Source organism: Rousettus aegyptiacus, unplaced genomic scaffold, assembly GCF_014176215.1.
Source record: "Rousettus aegyptiacus isolate mRouAeg1 unplaced genomic scaffold, mRouAeg1.p scaffold_m13_p_4, whole genome shotgun sequence".
NCBI lineage: Eukaryota > Metazoa > Chordata > Mammalia > Chiroptera > Pteropodidae > Rousettus > Rousettus aegyptiacus.
In genome coordinates this window covers 44620648-44648603 of record NW_023416307.1, presented here as the reverse complement: position 1 = coordinate 44648603, position 27956 = coordinate 44620648, and the positions used below count along the sequence as shown (strand labels likewise).

The 27956-nt window shown below is 38.6% G+C and overlaps 1 protein-coding gene across 1 annotated transcript in view; it reads right to left on the bottom strand.

The window, feature by feature from the left end:
• TPRG1 (tumor protein p63 regulated 1) overlaps window positions 1-24139 on the bottom strand; it is a 122792-nt gene extending 98653 nt beyond the window's left edge. The window contains exon 1 of the mRNA XM_016136241.2: window positions 24049-24139. The gene's annotated coding sequence lies outside the window, so the exon portion shown is untranslated. The remainder of the gene's footprint in view (window positions 1-24048) is intronic.
• Between the last annotated feature and the right edge of the window lie 3817 nt (window positions 24140-27956).

The window sequence follows — 27956 nt, the reverse complement described above, 5'->3', positions numbered from 1 at the left end:
GAACAGAAGGAATTGAAAACTTATTTGAAGAAATAATAAAGGAAAATTTACATAATCTGGTGAAAGAAATAAGCATACAAGCCCAGGAAGTGCAGAGAGTACAAAACAAGCTAAACTCAAAGAGGCCCACACCAAGATACATAATAATTAAAATGCCAAAGGTTAAAGAGAAAAAGAGAATCTTAAAAGCAGCAAGAAAAAAGCAGTTAGTTACCTCCATAAGATAGTCAGCTGATTTCTCATAGAAACTTTGCAGGCCAGAAGAGGTTGACATGAAATATTTAAAGTGATGAAAAGAAAAGACCTATGACCAAGATTACTGTACCCAGCAAAACTATCATTTAGAATTGAAGGACCGATAAAGATCTTCCCAGACAAGAAAAAGCTAAAGGAATTCATCGTGGTCAAACCAGTATTATAGTAAATGTTAGAGGTACAGCTAAAGAAGGAAGAAAAAGAAATACAGAAAAAAATATATGAATAATAAAACTGCAATAACTAGGTATCTAGCAACAATTACTTTAAATGTAAATGGATTAAAAGCTCCAATTAAAAGAGTGTGGCTGAATTGATAAGAAAACAAGACCCTTACATATGCTGCCTACAAAAGACTCACTTCAGATCGAAAGACACACACAGACTGAAAGTAAATGGATGAAAAAAAGATGTTTCCTTAAAATGGAAGCAAACGAACAAAAAGCTGGGGTAGCAACACTTATACTAGATAAAAGAGACTTTAAAGCAAAAGTGATAACAAGAGATAAGAAAGGACCCACTTTTGGGTATTTATTTAAACATATCCAAAACACTTCTTCAAAGGAAAATGTGAATCTACAGGTTCATTGTAGCATTATTTATAGTAGCCAAGATATGGAGGATACCTGAGTGTCCATCAGTGGATGACTGTATAAAGAAGAGGTGATACACACACACACACACACACACACACACACACACACACTAAAATATTACTCAGCCATAAAAAGAATGAAATCTTACCATCTGCAACAACATGGATGATCCTAGAAAGTATTATGCTGAGTAGAGTAAGTCAGACAGAGCAAGACAAATGTCATATATGGAATCTAGAGTACCAGTTAAAGAAACAAATAAAGGAATCAAGCTCATAGATACAGAGCATTTTGATGGTTGTCAGATTTGGGATTGGGGGATAGATGAAGGGAAAAGGGGATTAAGAGGTACAAATTGGTAGTTATAACATAGTCATGGGAATGTAGAGTATGGCATGGGGAATATAGTCAGTGCTATTGTAATAACTACGTATGGTGTCAGATAGGTACTGTCTGTATTTATCAGAATGATCACTTCATAAGTTACATAAATGTTTAATCACTGTGTTATACACCTAAAACTAATATACTATTGTATGCCAACTATAATGGAAAATATATATATATAATTTTTTAAAAAAATAAACAGGGGCACTGATGAACCCAATTTGATTACACAGACTCCACAATCCTGCAGGGCTATTCTCTGGAAAGAGAAAAGGAGCCTGCATGTAGTTCTGTTTTTTCATCTTTATTCCCATGAGACAGGAAGCTGAACAAGGGAAGAGATTTCATAGCATTTTTGCCTGAAAACTCACTGGCCTGAAAGCTTATTTAGGAATTAAAAGCAATGATAATAGTGCACCTTCTTTTGTGTTTCTTGGGTGGTAATAGGGCACAAAAGCACTTAAAATTGAGCATGTTTTTAACTGAAGTATCACAATTCTAAAAATGTATCCTAAGAAAATAATTTAGACAAATGCTCAAAGACATAATATAAAAAATTATTCATCACAATATTGTGTCTAATAGCAGAAAAAAATACAATTTTATGTCTAATAGCAAAATATTGTGCTTATAGCAATATTAGATACTCACGCAACATTGTATCTAATACTAAAAAAAAAACACAGTGAAACTAAGTACTATCACTAGAGAATTGGTTAAATAAGATATGTTATACCACGCAATAAAATACAATGTAGTCATTAAAAATGTGAGGGTATATTTTTACCATGAAAAGATGTCCAAAATATATTATTAATGAGAAAAGTAAATTATAAAATATTATAAATAATGTTGTTCAAATTTGTTAAAATAATATAAAAAGAAAGAAGGAAGGAAGGAAGGAAGGAAGGAGGGAGGGAGGGAGGGAGGGAGGGAGGGAGGGAGGAGGAAGGAAGGAAGGAAAGGAGGGAGGGAGGGAGGAAGGAAGGAAGGAAGGAAGGAAGGAAGGAAGGAGGAAGGAAGGAAGGAAGGAAGGAAGGAAGGAAGGAAGGAAGGAAGGAAGGAAGGAAGGAAGGAAAGGAGGGAGGGAGGGAGGGAGGGAGGAAGGAAGGGAATACCTGGACTTATATATGTATATACGTGTATGATGTGAGAAAGATTAGAAAAAGTTTAAAAAGTAAAATAAAATATTAGCAGTGCTTATCTGTGGACGATAAGGTTGCAGATAATTTTTTTTCTGTTTTTATAAGTCCCTAGATGCTTACGATGATTGTACATGTTCTAAAATAAATAAAAACAGAATATGTTTATTTCTGTTTTGTAAATATAAGGCAACAGGAAACAAAAGGAAACATAAGGCACATGGAAACTAGTAAAAAGTATGCTAAATCAGTTCTCTATTTTCAATCTGGGGCCACACAGCCATTTCTACAGTGAACAAAGCACCAATACCACGCAGAAGGAGGTTTCTCACACCCAGCTTCACTGTGTAACAAAGAATGGCATCTTCTTCTCAGGGCTGCCTCAGTGTTCTTAATCAGACAAATTCAATTTCCTTTGTTCTTGTGAAATACCAGAAAGTGAGAAACAGTCCTTATCTCCAGCAAGTTTACACTCTTGAAATTGAAATTAATTAGAGTATTCAAGAGAAGTAAAAATAGTATGAACATATAATTTGTTGCTTAAACCTGGACACTTTTAAGCATGAAAAGGGTGCTATTAACAATTATGCCAGGGTGATGGGAGTAAACTGGGATTGTCTCAGGCAAATGTGGACATATATATTCACCCTGAGGGGTTTGAATATAAGAGAAAACAGTTGGTTAGGAGAACTCAATAGTGAAGAGTCCTCTGTGATCACATTGCAGGTTATCTTATCGAATTCTCCCAGCAAATCTAGAAGGATGATTTCAACTCTATGTCTCTGGGAATCACTGAGTTGGTGGGGCCAATGCAGAGACACTTGAATAGTTAGGGCAGCACCTGGCTCCCCCCAGGACTCCCAACCATGCTATGAGTCCAGCACCTCACCGTGATGCACACTATCTTACAACAGGATGGGATTCACTGAATTTGCATGTAATTTTCTTTTTAAGTTAAGTGTACAAAAAGCAAAAGAGATTGGCCCGTGAGAAATACAATGTACACACACAGAACAGCAGGAGAAATTTAGTGGGGTGTGTGTGTGTGTGTGTGTGTGTGTGTGTGTGTGTGTGTGTATGAGAGAGAGACAGAGACAGAAAGAGAGAGACAGAGAAAGAGACAGAGAAATATTGAGATATCAGTGAGACAATTTGGCCTCCCTGGCAGTTACACGCTCTATTTATGCAGGTCTGCCGCCTCTATTACAGTGGGTGTTGGAAGGAAGTAATTTCTAGAGTTCCCTGTAACCTGTGAAGGAAGGTTTGTGCCTTTGGGGAAGGAAAGCTGCTTCTGTATTTGCTGCACTCTGTGAACACCGCCTAAAAACAGACATCTGAGAAAGGCTTCTGTGCCTGGAAAACAGAGGGAGGATTTAATTAGCACTACTTCCTCTCCCTCAGGCTGTCTTCTCTGGAAACACTTGGAGAAGAAAAGCAGAGCACGGCAAGACTGAGCTGTTTGAGATCCAGTTCCAGTAAAATTCTTACAGCCATAACTAATAAGAAAACTGAGTCTAGCCACCTCAATCCAGAATGATTCCAGCTCTGTTCCAGCCATAGGGACATCTTCACAAGACCATTTAACTTTTTTTAATAACCTCTCCGATATCAGAGGAGCACCATGCGTCTAAGCAGCCCCCTCCGTTCACATAAATGTGGTGGTTCGCAAATTCAAGAGCTGCCTATGTGAAATCTGAAACTGGCGCCCTACATGAAGGGCAAAGACAAACTGAAAATCAAAGGAACAGTCCAAGACTACTCCAGATTGGTATGTGATAGGTTTAACAAGCAAGGGAAGGTACAGTACCTAAAAGTCTGTCTTGGTCACCTCACAATTGGTAGGTCTCTGTACCCACTGGCCAGAATCTTAAAAGTTTATATAGAGGCCTTAACTGGGTTCCGTCACGTATACCATCCAGATGGCCTAACGATACATTGCTCTCTCAACAACACCACGTCCTTGAAAATGGCTCCCACTGTGGGAACAGTAGGTGGAATGTACATTCAAAGGACAAGGGATGGGGTGAGGAGCCCCTATTGCCCAGGTCTGGCTCCAGGATCAACTGGCAGTCATGTCTTCTCGATGACCTTCTGCAATAAAATGCCAAATGAATACCTAAAGAGTGCTACCCTTCCTTCGGTCAGACAATAAGAATTCAATATTTCTCAGCTGCCAGCAAATTCAGAGCTAAATTTAATATCGTATTTCAGTAAATAACTTATTTCTGGACCCTGATCTAATTATGCCTGCCTCTCTTTATACATGCTTTTATCTATCTCTCTGTGATTTTCTAATACTATTTAACAAGCATATAGGGCATAATTGTAACTAGAGAATGGATGTATAGTCCAATGCCTTTATTTTGCAAATTTTGGAACACAGAGGTGAGGGACTTACTCAAGGTCACACAACTAAGTAGAATGAACACTCACAATCAGACTCCTGGACTCTAGTTCATTGCATTTAATCACAGTATTTAGAAGAAAAGCAGAGAAACAGGCATCGAACTTAATTTTCAGGAAACTGGAGACACATTTGCCAAATGTCTGCCCCAGCCATCTTTGCTTTGCTCTGGGATCAGAGATACAGCTCCCATGAAGCAAGGCTCCTTCCCAGCTTCTCCTGCCTCAGCAGCCCCATACCCAGCGCTGCAGACTGAAGCTTTCTCCTTCACCTGGGTCAGGTCAACGTATCCATTAGGCACAGGAGGCACAATGTCTGGGGTTCACAAAACATTTAGGGACTCAGGAAGTGTTTTAATTTATTTTAAATTAGAAAAAAATTAAAGTTTATGGTTGAAAAAACATTTTAATTTATCAAGGAAAAAAAGGGGAAAATTGCATGGCACTATCACATTTTTTCTAAAATTAAATAAGATAGATAAGATAAAATAAAATAGAATAAATAAAATACTGAACTATGTAAAGTTATAGAAACTTAAGTTTTAATATTGATATGGTGGAGAAGTCCACAAAGGCAAAAGAGTTCTGGGCCCAAAAAGTTGTAACATGGCCCTGACTCGAATCTGCATCCTATTACTCATATTTCCTGCTTAATATTCTAATCTGGGGCTTCATCCTAAACCCTCAGACCTGGAAACTTCCCTCCTGCCCATGTTTTCCAATCGCTTTATCATGGAGGATTCTGTTTCACTACTTACTAGAAGATTCCTGTGCTATAGACACCTCCTGTATCTGGGAGTTGGTTCCTATGCCTTGTGTTGCATTCAAAGTTATTCAATTATCTTAAGATAATTGTTTTTGATTTCTTATAATCAAAGAGAGATCCAACATAGCTGACCCCCAATACATATTTTCTCCCAAGGAAGGGGATGAACATCTACCCTGAGGAAGGCTAATCAGCCGCATGAAAAGAGTAGCCGGCTGCACTGAGTGGCCACAGTTCCAGACAGAGGCAAAGAAAGGGGGAGTTGTGAGATTTTTCCCCCCTCTCACAGGAGTTTTTAAAAAAATCAGTTTGGACATACCAAAAAGTACCATAGTTTCAATCAAGAAAACAGGATTGACATTAAACAGAGATACTCGTGACACTCAGGGCTGATTTCGTGATGAACCCCTTCTCAGGGGCCATGCCACTCTTCATTTCCTCAGTGCTCCTTCCCCCTTTGCCATCCTGTTTTAAGAAGTCCTTCTTGGCTCCTTGCTCTCTCTGCCTTCTCGGTGAGCTTGACCAGCAAGTCTCTCTTTAGCTTTCTTCACTTACTGTGTCTGTCTCCTGATAATCTCCATTAAGTCTCCATGGGATTTTTTTTTTTTTAACCCTCTGTAACCTATTGCAGGTACCTGTGATTTGCACATAGTTTTTAGAATATTATCAGCTACCTGAGGGTCCTTATTACTATCTCTCTTGCTCCTTGGGAAGACAGAATGCTTAGTTAGGAAACACTCATCTATCCTAACCTCTACATTTTATAAACGAGAAAACCGAGGCTTAGATGGGTTGCATATCTCCCTTGAACTCTCAATTTAGTTAATTAAAATTTAGTTAAAGACAATAAAGAATGAAGTTACAGCCATCATAGGATTAAAAATATTGTCTCCAGAGAAATATCTGTGGACAGACCAGGAGCTTAGAAAAGTCCATGCTTGGTTAACAAAAACTGCTACCCTTTTGCAGGTGGGGTAGTGACCGGCTGGGGAGGGAGTGTGGGAGTTAGTTCCTATGGCTTATGTTGCATTCAAAGTTGTCAGCTCTGTTTTTCTGATGATGACATCTCTACCCATATGAAGGGGTTAACATTTTCACGGCACTTCCCCAAAATAAAAATCCACTTTTAATTTTGACATTTTGTAAAGGTAATTTATGTGAATTTATGTGTGCAGCCTTTCCTGAGACTCTCTGTGAGAACAGTTAAAGGATGTGCAGTGGATAAACAACAATATTCTAACACCTTGAAACTCTCCAACAAGCCTTCCTCTGTGCCAGGTGAGATAAGGAAATTGGGAAACAAATCATCACAATTCCACATCTTGTACATTAGTGATGATAAGCCAGCAGAGCTGCTCTGTCTCCCCAGCCGGGCAAGGCCTGCTGCTCTGTTACTAGTGCTTTCACTAAGAAGAGGGTGAGGGGAGAATATAGGGTCAGGATATATAAATGTGGGTCCCTCTCCCTCCCTCCCTCATGTGGTGACCCTGAGCAAGTCATTTCCTCTCTCTGCACCACAGATTTCTCATCTACAAAACGAGAAGCCATACTTTACAGTTTGCAAATTATACTCCAAGAAATTAACCCATTTTAATCAATGGAGATCCATTTATTCCTTTCTGTACTTCTTCTGAAGCTTTAATTTTTTTCCGGGGGGGGGGGGGTGGTGGCATGATGTATTCAAGTTTGAAAGCTTTTGGACTTAATTATTCCTAAATTTCTGTCCAACTCAATAACGCCATAGATTTGATTACCTAGAATACTCTAGATCTAAACTTATAAGAGGTCGTTCATATAAGGTTTCCCATCTCATCTTCATTATGTGACTTTAACCGGCACATTAGTTCTGTAACACATGTGATTCAAACACTGTGGGGTCAGAGGAAGAGAATTATGATGGCAGTCACCAATTTGGGTGCACACGGTGAAGATTCTGGGGTGTTTTGCCTTTGACTTCCTGCTAACACAAATGAATATCCACCTTGACCTGAGCTGCTAGAAACATCAATAATGGAACATTGGGCACTTCACCCAGGTGAGAGAGGCCAGGGCCAGAAACTTGCTAGAGCATCAATAACTATTCTGGCATTTAAGAAGGAAAAAAAATTAGAGGTTAGCAGTGCTCTTCACAGAAGATATTACTTTCTAGAGTAGTTTCTTCCAAAATATATATAGAAAAAAGAATTGGTAAAGGCAAGAATATTGACTAGAGAAACTCGTGAGACTACAGATATCTTGTGACTCCTTGAGATTAATTTTCTCGCACATTTCCACAAACACTTCCACCACTCGCCATGTAGGGGTGATGATAGTATTGGGTGTGTGGCCCTTGTAGCTTTGTCACACTGTTCTATAATCAGCGTTTACTTTCCAGACTTTACTCCTGGGCCGTGAGCAACTCTGGAATAGAAGCTGTGCTGCGTTCATCTTATAGCCAGCACTTGGCATGGGGATTCTACAGAACACAACTTCTCAAATGGTTAAATAGATGCCCTACGTTTTCTCTGTCAGGTCTAAGATCTGAAGGGCAGGATGATGTCTGATCCGTTGTTGTTTGCACGTTACCTCATCCCTCAGACATAAGTGCTTAGTAAATGTGGACAGAGAAATGAAGCTCTATGTGACATCTGAATGGAAACATATGTACACACACGCTTATACTCACACAGACACACACAGAAACTCATGCCACAGTCTTTCATCTTCTGAAGCATATAGTCTAGTGGAGGTGACGGAAACATAAATGAGTAATTGCAAACTTACGTGATAGAGCCATAATAGGAGAATGTGCACAAAATATGGTGAAAAGATAATATAGAAGTAACAGTGTGGAGAGAGGGGGTTGACAGTGTGGAAACTTAGAGGTGTGGAGAAAAGCACCTCAGAGCCGATTGCATATGAGAGTACGGGTGGGGACTTTTCAGACAAAGGTGTGAGCTGTCAAGAGAAGGGTGTATTCGAAAGATGGCAGCTAATATCGTGTGTGTAACTGAGATGTCACCTGCTTACCTCCGGCCCCCACCACTTGAATCGCTGATAACACTTGGTTAAAACTATCGCCCTCTTAACAGGATGAAAGTCTGAAATCCTCCTCACACCTCTTCTGTATTCACCACTGTCTGTTGTCACACCTTCATTCTTACTGGGACGGTTCCCTCACAGTCGAACCAAACACAGAGTCTGGGCTTGGCACTGTAAGCATCCACTTGCCTCAAGAACTTCATGAGATTAACAACTTCAGTAAAGATTTCGAGAAGCCTTGGAGAGGTGAGTCACACTGTGTATGGTTCGACTTAGCGCCACCCATCTATTTCTCTCCCCTGTCTCTTTTCAGGGTAGAAATTTCTTCTTGTTTGTGTGTTTGTTTCTTACTTAAAATACATGTCTATTCTATCCACATATCCAGGTCTCTCAGATTCGTCCCTTCAACCGCCCAAAGAAATAGAGTTTCCCCCACAAAGATAAATTCTAGAGGTAGCTATTAATGTAAACCTATGCAAGGATTTGTGAGTCAGTGGAGAGCTGGCTGGAGATGTATCTGAAAAAGTAGAAGAAAGTCTATGTGTGAGACCAGCATCAAGTATAGTGACTTATCTCAGGCAGTAGTAGAAGTGTCCTACTTTGCAGGGAGGAGACAGAAAAGTTGTGGCATTTGGGGGAGGAGAATAATTAAGATTAAATTACCAAGCCTCCCTACTTTCTCTCTCTCTCTCTCCCTCTCTCTCTCCCTCTCCCTCCACCCGCCCCCCCCCCCACCTCATGTAAGGAACTGAACAGGATAAAGATGATAGTCCTGGTGATGTACTCCTGGAGGTGCTTATCAGCATTCAAATATCTTCTCCATGCACAAGTGAAAAAGACAGGAGCAGAGAAATCAAGAGAATCAACTCAGACCAACAATTCTGATGGCAGCAGTCTCTTTTCTTCTCTCTCCAAAGTAAACAGGATCCCTGATTTTGAATTTACTGATTCAGAAACTAGATGATGACAATGCTTAGAAATTAGAACAAGCTTCTTTCCCAGGTATTAGGACCTCCCAGGGGAGTGTGTGGATTCTGTCCACCAGGGATTACTACTCATCCAGTATTAATCTTGGTACCAGGCGGAAGCGCTAGCACACATTCTACAACCAGAAGGTCCTGGCTGGGAGCTTTGTTTAAGAAAATCGCACCGAAGCCTGGGTTTCCTGTTTGGCCAACGGTGACTTCTCACATACAGATTTCATGAAATTCAGGGAAAGCCATTCATCTACATGCTGATGACACTCTCCCTCCACTCAAAACAAAACAAAACAAAAAACTGCATCTTTTCTTATTTAATGGCATTTTTATTACAAACGTTTTCATTAAAGTATGACAGGCACTCAAAAAATCATAAACACGCAGATCAGTGGAGTATCATAAAATAAACACACCCATGTAACTATCACATAGGTCCAAAAATACCATATTACTGGCATGCTGACAGGATTATTTTTCTCAAGGTGAATATTCAGTTGATTTCACGTGATAGAATCTGAGAGTGATGTCAGACATTTTAGATATCATTTAACTCAACACCCCTATTTTATAAATAAGAAACCAGATGTCTAGATGGGAGCAGGAAAATGTCTTCCTTCAGAACACAAAGCAAGCTAGAGGACCTACCAGAATTTAAGGCTTCTCTTTCCTATTCTTACCACCTCAAATTCCTAGGTAGGCTTAGCTAGCCTTCGGAGCAAGAGAAACCAGTTCTTCATGAGGACTTCTTTCTCCAGAAGTCTGAACTCAGCTCTCTCCTATCCCCATAAAGCCAGGCTCTGAGGAGTTGTCTTGAAAACACAGCTCTAAAGCCTACACACCATCAGTTTCCCTCTGTCAGAGGCACCTGGTATACATCTGGCCCATGGTAAAATATTTGTTAAGTGAATTAATGAGGAGACACTTCATGATAGCAACAGTTGTTTTTCAAATTCCTTTCTTCTTTATTTTCATTATCTGACTTTCGGCCTGTGAGATGACCTTCCCCTTTTCTAAAGAGGTTATCACTTGGATAGTAAGGACCGTGTTATATGAAGAATAGTGAGAAAACTGGAGAAATTCAGGTAAGAAGAGAGTGGCCAAGAGAGTGGCCTCCATATTTAAGTTTTGCCAGAAGTAAAGAGCACATTTACTCCATTTGATCTCAGAAAGCACAAGGATAATTTTATTTCTTATTTTTCATGACCAAGCTTCTCAAAAAATTGTCAACTCTTGCTGTCTCCACTTAATTTTATCTCAATCACATCTTATTCCACAGAAACCTCCTTTTTAGTCCCAATATATCTTTGAAATATTCTCAGCAAACTCTCGTGATCAAATTCAGTGGTTACTTTGCACTCTTTATTTTCCTTGATTTCTTTGGCACTATTGATTGCTGACATCATCCTTCTCGAAATTATTGTTTATGTTCCTTGGAACTGCAGATTCCCAATTTCCTCTTTATTTCCATGTTCATGACAGAGTTTCCTTCACGGAGACTCTATTTCTCACACACTGATGTTTATCAGAGCGAACTCTGGATTGTCTCATTAAGCAATCTTCTTCATTCTCATTGTTTAACAATAATCTATAGACTCCCACGTCATATCTCCAGTCAGATCTCACTCCCAAGCCCTGAATCTGCCTATGTAACTGTCTACTAGACATGTCATTTTAGTTGACCCTCACATATTCTAGTTCATTATATACAAAGATGAACTTAACATCTTTTTACTTCCCCTATAAACTTGTTCCTCCTTTTTCATTCCAATCTTGGTGAGTGAGATCACAGTTACACAGTTGCCAGCCTGGAGACCTCCCTGATTCCCTCTTCTTGCCCAATACTAACAAATCAGGCACCTAATCCATCTGTAGCTTTCAACTGGAGTCTCTACTTTACTCCACTTACTGCCATGGCTTTAGTTCATCTCTTGAGGATCATTACAAAGGCTTTCTAACTGGTCCCTCTCCAATATTACTCTCTTAAATTTTTGGAGCACACAGCAAGAACACTAATCTTCCTAAAATACAAGCTAGATTGAGTCACTGGTTCCTTAAACTTCAATAAATCTTCATTGCATTCCAAATAAAATCTGAACTCCTGAGCATGGTAGGCAAGACCTTCATGAAGCAAACTCCTACTCACTTGTAGAGGTTCATGTCTCACTTTCTCTTCCCTTCCTTTTCTTCTTATTGTCCTTGTCTAGCTGAGAGAGTCTGTCTCCTCAGGTGTGATGGAATCAGAACTGACAAGAGAAGATTTGAAGCTCTTTCTTCTAAACCAGGGTTCCATACTCACCAGATCCTGCAAACTTAACATCCTATCCTACCTTTAGTCCCACAAATCCACCAAGCTCTTTCTCATTTCCTTTACTTGTTAACTCCCACTGCCCTTCTCTCAGCTGAGAAAGCAGCTAGAGGCTTCCCTGACCAATCTTGTTTCATGAGTTATATGCCTTCCACTGTTTCTCGTTGTCGACTATGCTTATCCTTACGACAGTGTTTATCATATTGTATTATGGCTACCTGTTAGCTTGCCTTAACTTTCACATTCTTCTCACGAGTACATAAGATCTTTATTGATAGGGACAGTTTTGTTTATTGCAGTATCCTTAGCACCAAGTAGAGCACATAAAAAGCATTCGTTATATGTTAGCTGGACAAATGGGTCAGCGATAAATACCTTCACTCCATGGAGTACCCGTGATAGAAAATGCAAATGAGATTTAGCTGAAAGAGTCTGTCTCCTCGGGTGTGACGGAATCAAAACTGACAAGAGAAGATTTGAAGCTCGAAGCTCTTTCTTCTAAACCAGGTTCCATACTCACCAGATCCTGCAAATTTAACATGAATGGCAATTTAGAAATGCCATTTTTCCTGTGATATCAAGGCACATGGTCTTTTATCAACCAATTCTTTAGTCATTTTCTGTGATTAATCTCCATGAGTCAATCGTGAGCTTTATGAGGGAAAAATCCATGCCCTCATTTGTCCTCTCAGGTGCCCACAGAATGCTTAACCTTTTGTGTAATACAGTGAGATCAGTCACAGCTGATGTCATAGAAGATATTTGTACCATGAGACAAACAGAACAAGGAAAATCTCACTTCTGACTGACACTACCCTGAGGGGTAAGTGACAGATACGGGAGCCTTTCCTGAAAGCAGGTCTAGGAATGAAGGATGATATTTGGGAGCATAATTTGAAGAGCCATTGGGATATTATCATAGAAGGAGGTAATTAAATAATATCCAGGTAGAGGCTGTTAGCAGTCCCTGAAAGATGCCAAAAGGAAAGTGCTACTGCCCAAAGTTTTTAGTGAAGACTGATTTCTATCTTGATTAAGTCAAAACTACTGGTGAGATGTGGAGGCTGATAGCAAGGAGAGGTAATGTGTTTAGACCAGGGATGTCTGAGTCTTTCCAGGATGCATGTTCTGCCTAGCCCAGGGAAACTGGTAGAAACTGAAATCCACAGGGCCAGACTATGATGTTGCACAAGCTACCTGTAACCCACTTCCTGTGTCAATTTCTGCCTCTAGAATATCCCTTCAGAATATAAAGGTGGCAAAAGAACATCCGCGGCTTATATATATCCTATTCGTGAATGGAGAAATGCAAGTGAATGGATAAGTTTGATTACTCCTTAGAGTTTCCCCTTTGAGACAAGTGTCACTAAAAGTAGATTACTCTTTGACAATATCTCTGCATCTAAGAACTTCAACTATGACATTGTATGGTGTTTAAAGAGATCATTGAAATGTTTGACATGTCTCCACAACATATTTTCTGTTAACTATCTTTCCTTCTTAATGGGCTAGGGCCAATCTGTAATACTCAGCACTATTCCTAGTTCAAATTATGTCCACCTAAATAGGAAATGTCAGGCTCCAAATGCCATTAATGTTTGACTGTAAAACATCTGTAATCCTCCCACTAAAGCCCAGCCAGTGGATAAACTTATAAGAAAATGCTGCAGAGACTTGCTGAAACCAACTCTCCTGTTGGGAATGACTGAATGTAAAATCTTCCATGTAGGAGGGACCTTACATATGCTAGTCCAACGTCCTATCCAGTATAGGCATCTTTAAGATTTTTGCTTTGGTTCATTAGTAATGTTACCCATCTAGAGATTTAGATCTCATGATAAAAAAAAAAGTGGGATTAACCAGTACATTGTTAGAAACTGTATTGGTATATTTGAACATATGAAATAGAGAGAGAGATCATTTAAAATAAGTGATATCTCTAGTTATCTTTTTAACTCATCATCTTCCAGTGACAACTCCAAAATAAAAAAAAAACATTCTGTTTCATACAAATTTGGCCTTTAGAAATTCTCCAAAAATGAAAGTCAGAAAAGAACTAAAATTCATACTCAAATAGAAACTATTTCCTGTACATGGATAGTTGGATTGTTGGGCAATGATTTTTATCTGTCCAATGATATGCAATGACTGCATTCAGAAAATAAATTCAAAAGAAGCTTTGAAAGATGGAGAAACATAGTGTCTCTCGGGCAAGTTTTATCACAAGAAGTTATGAAACTGCTATAGGCCAGGAAGCTACAAATTTGTTATGTAAATTATATAAGGAAAAAAAGATGGAGGAAATATTTGTGTTAGAGAGTTAAGTCGAATGCACTGCCAATGAACAGATCTTCTGAGAACAAAGTTCTTAGTTACAGATTGACTGGACAAAATTATTTGACTGAAGTTCTAGCTTTCCCAGCAAAAGTTCATAGCAAGTGATGTGAAAATGGAGAAGGAAAAAGTGTAGGTGACTCTGTTTACAAAGTGTCCTGGAGGAAGAGTAGTGTTGAGGGATTGTCTAAGGGAGATATCCCGTACCAACCTGACCTTAACACAGACCAGATTCAGAAACATTGGTTTGCAACAAATTAAAGTAAAACACTTTCCTTCTCTACTCCTCTTGCATTATGCCAAAAGTGTTAGAAGCCATAATATAGCCCATTTTTTTTCTTTTCTGAGAAGAAGTAAAGAGAAAATGCCTGGCCAAGGGACTCTATATCCCAACACATGGCCCTAAATTTCCTTCATGCCTGCAAACTCTTAATGAAACATCTGATCTCAGTGTATCTACCTAACATGTAGTTACTTTCGTAGTAGAAATCACATTACTTATATGCCATATAAGTGCAGCAGTTTCCAACCTTTTTGTCACCAGGGACTGGTTCTCCTATGAGAATCTAGTGCCTGGTGACCTGAGCTGGAGCTGAGGCGGTGATGCTAGCGCTGGGGTGCGTCTGCAAATGCAGAAGAATCCACACTGGCTCATCAGAGCACACCTCCTGCTGTGCCACCCGGTTCCTAACACACCCCTGACAGGTACCTGTCAACTGCTCTGTGGTCGGGACCCTTGTTATATGATATTGAACAAGGCTTTTCCTTTCTTTCTCTTTCATGCTCCCCCCACCCTCCGCTTCAACTTTTGCAAAACTTTAATTCTTGTTTGTTTCCGTTATTAAGTTTCAATCCTGTTTGGTAGCTCAGTCAATCAGCGGAGTGGCTAAGCCACACAATTCAGCTTCTTCCATTCGAGCTTGAAAGACGAATTTATTTTTCATTTAAGTACAACTTTGTAGATGATGTGTCAAGATCACTCACCTACAACTCAAAGACAGTTTATATATAATATATATACACACCATATATATTATATACATGTATATTATATATATAGGCAAAGAAAATACTAGAAATTAACATGCTAAATATTTAAAAGGAGTTTATCTCTAAGAGGGGAGATTGTAAAAGATGTCATAAAATAATCTTGTAGACAAATATTAGTCAACCTGAAAATATCTTATGAAGCAGAAATACAGCTTATAAAATATTATATTTAAAAATATCCACACATGTATTGGAAGCACATGCACCCAAGTGTTATGAATGATTATCTCTGCATGACTGGTTTATGGGTGATTTTTACTTTCTTTTTAACATTTTTCTAAACTTTCCAACTGTTTTTTTTTTTTTACATTGAACATATATTATACTTATGATGGAGGGGGAAAATGTTAAACATTTTTTTTTTAGGAATTTTCAAGGAAGTACAAGTTAATATAAGTCAGAGTCTCAGGGTTATGGGTACAATTAATTGAATATATAATACAGGGAATTGATTGAAATATAAGAATAAAAACCTAAAACCCTAGAAAGTGGTGGGGTAAAGAGGTAATCACATAAGAAACCTAATGAAAGGTAATGCCAGTACTAGAAGTTTGGGAGGGCTTCATCCTACTCAGAGATCACAATGTCTGAGAACTATGAAAATACACTTGTTTTAAAGTCTACCTAATAGTTCAGGGCCTTCTCTTTAAGGAAGCTTTCTCTAGCCACCAAAACTCATTTGCGACAGAAGGACCTTCTCAACACTATGAAGCATTGCATGTAGCATAGGTAAGAGCTCATTCCCTCCAGGGCTACTATAAGCAACTCCTGGTCAGAAACCATCCTTTGTAATGCTCTGCATCCCACTGTTACTGACAACAGCAAGTGTTCTAAACAGAACAGATGCTTCATAAATGTTTATGGTGTACATCACATAGGGTATGACAGAAGGACAAAGGTACAGGAGCAAGGAGAACCTGGAAGTAATTAGCCTAGCCCTGCCAAACACTGGATATATGTTCTCAATGGCAATGGTACAGAGAGATTTTGGTTACTTAACAATGAGAAAAACAGTGGTAACACAGGCAAAGAACTACTGCGTTGACAGATGTTCACTTATAGGAATTGATGTTAATAATTATTTGGACACATTTAACTTTATTATGTTATAGGCTGCACATAAAAGCTAAAGAAGCAAAAGAAATTTTCTCTTAAATCTACCATGCAGAGAAAATGAAAGTAAATTTTTTCGATGTATATCATTTTAGACTTACACATTTAATTGTAGATAATATCATTTTTCTACTTCAAAAATAGAGTTATGCTGTATATATATTTCAAAAGCTGTTTTTTTACATTTAACATATTGAGGAGGATTCTGATACTGATAATAGTAGCCAAAACTTATTAAGCACTTACTGTGTGCCAATCACTTGGCTTTAACTGCATTGGCTAATTTTGAACTCACCAGTCCTGTGGTTCAGGTATTATTAATTATCCTCATTTTACAGATTAGGAAACTGAAACTCAAGGTTGAGGAATTTGCTCAAGGTTACACAGTTAGTAAGTGATAACAGCTCTACATTGATCAAAGGTCTCTTGGACCTCAAGCTTATTTCCACCACTGTGCTACACTGAGCAGTTAATAGATAATTTCTTACAACAGCATATTAGTGGCTATATAGAGTTCCATTATACAACCAGTTATATTTATTTAACTCATCCCCTATAGTTAGCTATTTATGTTGCTTCCTTTTTACTTTGCTTTTATAATGACTATGCACTGAAGATCCTTATAGATAAAACTTTTCATAACCCTTATTTTTTTCCTTAGTATAAATTCCTAGAATTGGAAATACTGGGTCAAAGAGTTTGTATATTTAAGGTTCTTGGTACATATGTGGTCCTCCCAGACATGTTATAGCAGTTTAAGTCTTAGTAGAATATGTAGCCCATATATTTGTGAAATCTAAAACAAAACAAAACAAAACAAAACAAAACAAAATGAGCTCTTAGATACACAAAACAAATTGGTGTTTGTCAGTGGCAGGGGTGGAAGGCGGGGAAAAAAATGAGTGACAAGGGTCAAAGATTATAAATTTCAAGTTATAAAGATCAAAATATACATTTCCAGTTATAAAACAAGTAAGCTGTGGAATGGAATGTACAGCATGGTGACTGTAGTTAATAATACTGAATTGTATATTTGAAAGTTGCTAAGAAAGTAGATCTTAAAAGTTCTCGATACACTCACACAAAAATTGTAACTATGTGTGGTGATGATATTAACTGGATTTGTTGTGGTGATCATTTTGCAATATATACAAATATCAAATCATTACATTCTGTACCCAGAACAAATATATTATAGAGTAGTTCCTCTTTATCCATGGTTTCACTTTTCCCAGTTTCAGTTACGTGGTCCAAAAATATTAAGTAGAAAATTCCAGAAATAAACAATTCATACATTCTAAATTGCATGCCATTCTGAGTAGTGTGCTGTCTCTTTCTGTCCTGCCTTTCATTCCTTTGTCCAGGGAGTACTTAATAATAGCTCTAAAACCATTTACATAACTCGAAGTTTTTTATTCTGTATTTGTATTGTCCTGGGCTGAGTAAAAAATGTGTTTCAATGTATCTCCATCTACAGAGTAGCAATGCCCAAGTGGGAACAAGGTAGGGATCAGGACCCAGAGTTCCATGTCAACAGAAAGAACTTTTAACAGAAAGCAACAAATGTCATTAAGGATGTATCATAATGTGAGACTCGGTCTGAGATTACAGATATGAAAAGCTGCATTTTCATCCTTCAGCATGCAGATGGTTCAACCTGTAGCCCTGTTGACCATACTTAGAAAACTCTTTCCAAATAATGCAAGTTTTCATGGATGCAGACATTGAGTTTTGGTTCCTTCACGGTGCCCCAAACAGCCTGCACCTGGTATAACAGCACTTGCAGTTTAGAAGACATTGCTGAGAAGTACAAATTCCTTGGGATTTATGAAAGGTCCTTAAACAATGACAAAGTGAAAGTTTTATAGAGCTATAGAGAGAGTTCTAAAGCTAAGTGATCTCCAAAATTATCTGTCTAATATGAGGCAGTGGTAGTGAAGAGAACAATGAACTTTACTCTTAGATCCCAAATTTGAATACCCATTATTAATTTGCTGCATGATTTGGGATAGACTGTTTAAACTCCTGAGCCTTATTTTCCTTCTCTAAGGAAAGTAAGACCATAACTCTTAACGGGACAATTTCCCTGGGGTAGAGAAGATAAATGAAATACTCTATGTGTATCAATCAAGTTACGATTTCTAAAAAAGTATATTTTTATCCTCTTTCTCTTATCTGAAGGGGAAAATAAAGCCTCTCTCTTTCCCTTCCAATTTGTGCCCATTTTCTGTGGGTCCTTTACAAATAACTTCCTTGAAAGGAATGGCTATGTCCTCCAGCTCCAATTCTTATTCTTACTTTTTCTTTTGAACCCACCCCAGCTGCTTCCTGCATGTTCAGATCTCTGACATCATCTCACTCTGACTCTCAGCAGCATCTGTACTGTCTGAACACTCTTTCCTCTTTGGACAGTGTCTTCACCTGGATCCCAGAACACACTGCGATCACCTGGTGTTCGCCCACCCCTCCCGCTGTTCCTTCTCTGTCTGCTGTCTTGGTTCCTGTGGAACCAGAGGGGCATAGAGAGCAGTGGCAGTAACAGCCATGGTCTTCTCCAGGGTGCAGATGACAATAAAGGGCTATGTTGTTTACAGGAAATTTAAATGAAAAATGCTTTCATTATACCATGTGCTGAGAGTGCTAAACAATTTCAGTGATAAAATTTTCTTCTCTGCTGGCATGAAACTGCCATGACTTTTCCCCTTTGGTACACTATTGACTAGATTTTTTTCAACTCTCCAACCCCAAAACCTACAGCACCCCAAGTCAGCCATTAAACCTCTCATCTTTTCTGTCTACACTAACTTCTTGATCTCATTTAATTCCATTGCTATAAATATCATGTATTTCAATGACTCTCACTTTTTAGCTTCAGTTCAGACATCTTCACCAAATCCCAGATTCGTGTAGTAATTACTGCTTGACATCTCCAACTTAACCTGTCCAAAAGTAAGCTCCCACTGATCCTTTGAAACCCATTTCTCTCACAGTCTTCTCCATCTCATGTAAAGGCCACTCCTTTCTACTAGTTACTCAATAAAAATCTTAGAGTCATCCTTGGCTGCTTCCTGTCTTCCCCATTAAATCAATCCACCACAGATCCGAACACTTGTCTGTCATCGCTTCCACCATGACTTGCTGTCCAAGCTTCTATCTCACTCATCTGGATTATAGCAATGACTCTAATGAATCTCCCTGATTCTGCCTGCCTGCTCCCCACTCCACCTTCATTATTCTCAAAATATAGACAGAGGAATCTCTTTGATATGTAAGTCAGACCATGGCATTCCTTTGACCAAAGTCTACAAATGGATTCCATTTTACTCGGAGTGAAGGTCAAAGTCTTAACAGGGCCCTGCATTGTTGCTGCCCACCCCCTCCCCCCCCACCACCACCACTCCACCATCATCCTTCTAATTTCATTTACAAAGATTTTCCACTCAATTCAATCTATGTCTTATTCTTTAAAGGTGCCAAGAAGCAATGCGCCTGCCTCAGGACTTTTGTACCTGCTGTTACAGCTAACTGGAATGCTGTTTCTCCAGTTATTTACATAGCCCATACCCTCGTATTAGTAGGTTCCTTAATCAAATAACAACTTATTTCTCTTTAAGCACCCTCTCCAAAATCTCAACTCTCCAAGACTTCTGATTCCCTTCCCTGTTCTATTTTCTCTATGTCTCATATGTTACATATTTTACCGATTGCTTTTATTCAAGATGTATTATTCCAGATGTAAACTACTTGAGGGCAGAGATTATTTCTTTTTATTCACTGATGCTGTTTTTCCAAACCTTAGAATACATATTGAGTAAATAGTTTTGAGTGATTGAAACTTGAAGAGATGTTTGTATTGAACAGAAGTTTAAGAAACAGTTGTAAATGAATGAATCTTGCTCAAATATTTTATTTTACTCTGTGCCACATCACCTACATACTTCCCTTCAAGCACACACCTTTGAGATATAGGTATAATTCTGAACCAATCCCTCACGCAAACATGAGCATAAAAATGAGAAAAGTTTGGTTAATTACACAAATACCTTGGTGTATGTATGTAAATATTGTCCAGGTGATAGGTACGGCCCTTCACAAGACCAGAACCTTCCCTTCAACCCATAAAGAATTCTATAAAGAGCAGTGGAACATTCACATATTTACATTTTGTGGAATTCTCTAGCAGTGTTTACTATGGAATAGTCTAGGGCAAGGACCATCTATAACTATTCTTTAGGGAATGACTGCTTCTCAGACCAAAGGAAAAGCTTATCATCTAAGAATAACCCTTTGCATCCTACAAGTTAAGAACTTATATAACATAATTTTTCTATCCAAAGGAATAGACCTGATTTTTTTTGAAAAAAGAAAAAAGTCTTAACCATATTTTTTCAAAAATATTTCTCACAAGTTTGCTCAATGTATTTAAAAAATTTTTCCTCCATCTTTCTAATTCCACTGTATATTACCACCTTGCCTCCCTCACTAAGTATCTGATACTGTCCGCTGTGCTTAGAAGTTTAGAAGTGCTCCATTCTGTTTCTTTCTTTTTAATTCTTTTTAAAAACTTAAAGCAGAGTTAAGTGATGCCTACGCAGATGTTCTGTCACCGCCAAATTATAGACTTGGGCAGCATGAGCTTGTACAAAATGTCTCGTCAGTAGTCACACTGCTCCTCCAATCCACCATATTGTGCCTGATGCAAAGCCCCTAACCTATCACCCAGGCTCAAATTTTTAGCCCCAATCACCCTTTAGTTCCATTGGCCTTATATACAGCCATGGTGAATTCTCTCTATCCCCCAAGAACACTTCAGACAGCATTAACTTATGAGTTTGCTTAAGTTCTTTTGCTGGAAACTGTTCTCACCTCTGTCTGTCCAAAGCACAGATCAAATGCCATTCTTTCCTTACAGCCATCTCTGACGGCAACACGCCTAGATGTCATGACTATCTCGTTACTCAGTAAAACCATTTGCTCTCTTCTTCTTGCCGTATTTATCATATGTTGTCCTGTGATGTAGTTATTTGTATACACATTTTCAATCCTAGTAAGCTCCTTTAGGGAACAGTCATTGATCATCATCCCTAAATCCTCGAGCTTAGGGTGGTGGACACTGTAAGTGATCAACAGGTGATTATTTATTTTATTAATGAATGGATTATAGAAAGTACATCATTGGGCTAATTTTAAGGATTTCATCCTGTATTCTTTGAGAATTCAGAGCATCGTGTCGCTATCCATGTTGCTATCACACATCATATTTTTTTTCTTATTTTTATGTCATTGACCTCTTGAGTAAAAAGTATTACCCTGACCTTGTCGATTTTCTTTCTCTTTCTCTTGTAGACACCCAAAGATTATGCTGGAGCTGTGCTAGCTGGCTTAATGCTTTAGCTTTCAAGTCACTGAGACTCAGTATCTGGCTTAAGATCCTGAATAGGTATCAAGATCAGTGGCATATTCTGCTGAAGTGATCATTTTCTCTTCCTACCACTTAAATAATGGGAGTTTAAGGCCACATAATTAATTTCACCTCTTCCCTGATGCCATTGATCTGTGGCCTGACCTAGCATTATGTAGAACTAGGTTACCCTTGAAAGAGAATGATTTGAACACATAAGAGATTGGTAGATGTTGGTATTGACACACTCAAATAACTGGTAGCCTAAATCAGGTTCTATAGTGCAGAGAATTGGGGAATACATGCTTTATCTACAGGGATCATATGCTAAGTAGACCTAGCCTATGTGTTTTCTGTGTGGGAATGTGGATCCACTATTACCAGATCTTCTGTTCTTCCTGAAACACAAGATACCTAATTTTTACAAGAAATTTCCTGAATGTTAAATATCATCAACTAGTTTAATTTTGTTTAACACTGCACCACAAACAAAAGATATATCTACATGCTGGACTCACATTTGCTGCTAGTGTGCACCCCTGGATCAAAGGAACGCTCAAGGTCAATCCTGCCATTAGACTCTACAATTCTGAATAAAAGTACAACTAGAATTACAAGTTCTGACTGAGTGACATCTCTTTAGAAGGATCCTAGAAGATACAAAGGAAGATTCAGATTGGCTGAATAAAATAAAGACCCTATCACTGTGTATGCATCTCCAAAATTTGGCTGAAACAAATATTCCATAAGAAATAAGTCAATAAGAAAAAAAGCTTCTATGAAAAACTCCCTTACTCTACTGGGTATAACATTTTCACTGGATGCTAAGAAAAGGTTAAAATGCCCTAAAACTTTTAATTGAAAGGAATTTCGTGTATGACCCTAAAATGACACAGCTAATGCTTCTAACAATGTCCACGCCATTTATTCCTTATTGGGGGCAGTGAAAAAGTCACTGACCTGTGTTTGACTTACAATTTCAATGATCACTGGCTGGTGGCTTTGTGCACATTATGCCATCTTTCTGGCTTTAGTTTCTCTATTTTTAATAAAGTAATTGATTACATGATTTCTTTAAGACTTGTACAGTTAGAAAGACACTAAGAATATACAGAAGTCTGCCAAAGATTGTATAGCATTTCAATCCATGGGATGAATATTAGAACTGTCATAACAAAATCAAACACAAACACAAACAGACACACACACACACACACACACACACACACACACACACACACACCGAGGAAATATTTCTTTCAACAACTTAGAATGATACATTTTGAGCATGAAGTAAAAAAAAAAAAAAATGATAGCTAAAATTAGTACCTTAAAAAATAAACTACACAATCACTGAAGATGAGATTTTCTTAAAACTGTAAAACAATAAGATAGCTGTCATAAGAGAGAAAATTGCAAGAGTCAATTTGAAGGAACTTAGCGGGTGTTTTTTCCCCTTGTTGAGATTTGCTTTTCCACATTTCACAGTAAGACTGAAGAGCTAAATACTTCCCCAGGGCCTTTGGGATCCATGCCTCCTAATGCTGCTGCTGACATTAGGAGACTGTCATTCAGCCCAAATGAAAGCTTTCTACACACAGAGGCAGAACCTGTTTCAGGTTCTATGCAGTCACCGTCTCACATTTGCATACTGCTTTTTAATTTACAAGCCCCTTTACATACACAATCTCATTTGTTCTCTAAAAATAGCCCTATTTGATGGAGCTTATATATCATTATGAAATCTCTCTCAGATGAATTCAAAAACATCCCTCCCAATCTGCCTGCAAGGAAATAACACCTTTTGTTTGCCATTTGACAGTTCAGGCAGCCCTTTCTCTTCTCTTAGCTTTTGGAGATAAGGTATGACCTGCTGGGTGGTATAGCAGAGGGAGAGAGAAGGAGGAATCAAATCTAATCTTGGCCTCAGCCTGCTGATCAAACTTGAGCAAATCACTTCAATTCACCAAGCCTCAGTTCACTAAGCCACTGAATAGAGAAAATTATACCGATCCTATTGCACTTATAGAGCAGTTAAGATCAGAATCAATATATAGATAAGTAGGTTAAGTGACTGAACAGGCTGGAAAACGCTGGTCTACAAATCTCATCAACCCTGAGCAGTAAGAAAGAGTGAAGGACTGTCATTTGGTCACTGAAAACTGTGAGCCCTGGTGGAAGTTCAAGGCAGTGGTGCAGGTGGCCAGAAATGTAGGCAAGAAGACAGGAGGAATAAACTTCTGGAGAGAAGACTCCATCTCTTTGCAGAAATGGTGACAAGCCACCCAGCCTTACCTGACTAGTCTGTGGCCTGTCCTCAAGGCTCTTCTTTCTCTTCTTGGACAAAGAGGCTCAGACCACAGACAGTGGCCAGTGGAGGTGTGGTTAGCTCAGATGAAGCCAAACAGAAGGATACCCCCGTGCTGTCACCCCACTTAGTGTAAACCTCACCTCACCGAGTAGACTAAGAGTGTGTTCAAAGGATCAAAGAAAGGATGTTTACAGGGTGGAACTCAATCTGTCAGAGACAGGGAACTGAGTTGTGGGTGGGGCCTTTCTCGTTCTACAAGGACACACCTCTCTCTCCTGTCCTCTCCTTTAAGAAGTCCTGGATTTTTCTGCCAGCTTCCTCTTTGATTGAAATCTGATGGAGTGAGAAAAAGTAGCCGTCTGTCCATTTCTCCATGGCACATGTGTGCTGCCAATTAGTTTTAAGAAAACAAGTCTGAAGCTTATACTCCTATTATTAAAATTCCTTGGTGATGACTTAACTTATTGGATATTTGTGATTTTGAGCATCATTGCTACTTTTGTATCTGAAGTATAGAGGACATGTAGAGTAGTATATATTTCTGTGAAAACACAATATGTCCACATAGAATCTTTGGGCGTTAGCAATAAGCCTATTGGAGTATTTGCTGCATGATACTGCTTTTCACTTAAGTGTATGTCCCTCTCACTAGACTGTGAGCCTCTTGAGAGTAATGACTATATCTTATTCTCCCATATAGTCCCCACGAAACCCAGCATGCAGCAAGTACTAAATAAATACATATTGAATTAATGATGATCAATTAATATCAATTTAATGAATCCTGATCTGATGTTTAATGGCCTTGCAACCTATGGCAAGTCATATTTTTACCAGCCTAAGCTGATACTTCTGGTTATCTGTAAATGAGGGTTATCATTCCCCCTTCAGAGATGATGAATTTAAAAGAAAGCATATGAAAATGAACCTAGACTAATATTTGACAATGCAACAATTGCTAGAAAATGTAATTGAATCTTAATGAATTTATTTCAAAACTCAAATAAGAGTTGGCTACATAGAGAGTCAATATAAAATATGAACTGTTAAAAGACATCACATGTCCTCCTGTCTTTTACATACCTCCACAATGCCTTGGACATAGTCAATTTATGCTTTCATTCAACAGGTTGTTAATCGAGCACATATCTTGGCCATTTTCATTGTTTAGAGTAGAGCAGGATAGAAATATAAACTAAACGTAATCTCTGTAAAGTAGATTGCTGGAGAAAGAAGAGGACAGAAAATGAAGTGATATATATATATACATATACATATACATATACATATACATATACATATACATATATGTATATATAAATTAAATTTTTGAATTTTCTATTCTAAATTCTCTATTTCATTCAGCAGAATCTGGTCAAGTCTGAGTATAATTATTTGATGTCTGAAGAAACTGGGGTATACTGGGGGACTAATCTGATTGGTTTCCATGTTGTCATTTTCCTCTTTTCAAAGGAAAACTAACTGGTGCTCAACCCTCCAAAAAAAAAAAAAAATTGTGCATAGTTCTGGGCACACTGAGGTGATGAAGAGATTCCATAGAAAATAAGGTTCAAACTGCCAACTCACCTCAGGTCACCTAGGAGTGGTCCCCCTGAGTAAACAGTCTATTTACATGCCTCCACAATGTCTAGGACATAATCAGCTTATACTTTCATTCGACAAGTAATTAACTAAGCAACTACCTTGGCTTTTCTCAGTTCTCAGAGTAGACGAGAATAGAAAAATGAATTAGACACAGTCTCTGGCATGAGGAGTTCAGGAAGATGAAATATGCAGAAAATGATGACCACCAAAGGTAGGATCAGAACAAGCACTATGTAAATCCAGAGGAGGGAACAATTCAGGGAGGCGTCACAGAGGGAGTCAGTCTTAGGTTTAGCCTGTTAAGGAGACCTGGTATTTTGACAAGTAAAGACAGTGGCATTACATATAAGTGTTAATTGGGAGATGCACTGAGCCACTATTCCCTGATCTGACTCACCTCCTCCTTAATACAGACCCCAGGATGAAAAGGGAGTTTTAAATAACTGGTATCTAGGTCATTCTACTTGTACACCACAAAACTACAAGGCAATTAGAAGTAATTGTGGGACAAATACTGCTTCCACTCAGCTCCAAGTGTCTTTATGATGGCTCAGGATGAGGGCAAAAATGAGGGCAGAGCCTAGAGATGCTGGATGTCAACCTTGTCTGCTACGAGAGGGACCAAATGATGCATTGCTATTTGAAGTATGTTTTTTAAAGGCAAAAAACTCTGTGAGAAGACATCAAATGTCCACATGGCAACTATCTTATTATTACTACATCTCCAGTGACCACTGAACACTTCTTCCAGCTTGTACTGTGCTCTTGTTACACTACGCACTGTGATAACTGGATCAAGGAACAGTGCATCCAGGAGAGGCACAAGATGTAGAAAGAACATCACGTAGAAAACCTGGGCTCTAGTCTCTCATCTGCCACTCAATGGGATCATCCCCAAGCATGAGTTGCTTCTTCTGAGAATTATAATATAGATCCTACCCACCTCTCGGGGCTTTTGAGAGAGCAAGTGAAATTCTAGAGGTGGTATGAGCTTTGTAAATGCTAAGTATTGGCATAAATGTGCAGTGCTATTAATGGGACACATGATGACACGCAGGATTCGCTTCGTGTATACTATTTCCAGTCACATCATAGACTGCAATACAGATCAGGTGAGTAAAATGCTCAAGAGCTAAGAAGCATGGAATCCCAGCAAAATTTTACATGGGCGCCTCAAGATCATTTCTCTTGGTGTTGTCCCCGCTCTCTCTTCTTTGAAGCCTTTTTGGTGGATTGCTCTTTCTTTTCTACTTCAATCCTTATTTGTTACTTATTTTGGGTTAGAAAGCACAGGTTCAGGAGACCTCCTCCCTTCCTGCCATTTTTCAGATGGAGACAGAGTAACATTCCAATCCAATGATCACAGCTGGCCCTCTCCCTGGCCTCAGCAGAGCTGTTCTCTTACGTATGTGTTTAAGGTAGCAGATGAGCAGAAGAAAGTACGAGTAGGCATGGATTCTCATCAGGTCTAAACAAGACTTATCTTCACCCCAGGTTTTCCTCTGGAGGATCATGCAAAGAAGGATTGGTACATAGACATGCCTCACCAAGGTTAAATAGGTACCGTATACAAGAATACCACATCCAACTGCCCAGCTATGCCCCCTCTCCCAGAGTCTTTTGGGAAAGAGGAGCATAGTGATGATGAATGACTACTGGCTGTAGTTGTGGAGGCAACCAGGAACCTGCAGGCAGGTTATCAACTGAGAAATATAAGCAGTTTAAATTTCTCCTCTCTTAAACTCCAATGGCACACAGCATGCATCACCAGTATTATACTCTACTATCTATTACGATTAGTTTTTTCCCCTGACACATATCTATCTACTCTCCTTAAAAGTAGGGACCATGTCTTAAACATTTTTTTAGGATCTAGCACAGTACAATGCTAATAGTACAATCTAGTATAATGCTAATAGAGATGCTTGAGAAATGTTGGGTGGATGGATAAATGAACAAACGCATGCATGTAAGAATTATTCTGTCTCCCTTCACAGTCCCATAAGGCCTGGCCATTGGAGAGATGACAAGTAAGAGAAAGAAAAGCAATAAATTTCCCTGTGATTTTGACAAGGGACTAAATTCAGCCCAAAGCATCTTTTTTCCTCTTTCTATTTACTCTGGACAATCTGTCCCTTATCAGATGAGCTCAAGGATGGTTGGAAATATGTGTATTTTATTTGAAAATATCTTTTTCTTGCAGTTTTGTTTTGCTGCACAGACATTTGTCTGCTTTGCTGTATGTTGTGTATCAGATAGGACTCAGACAAACTGCTTTGGCTTTCTA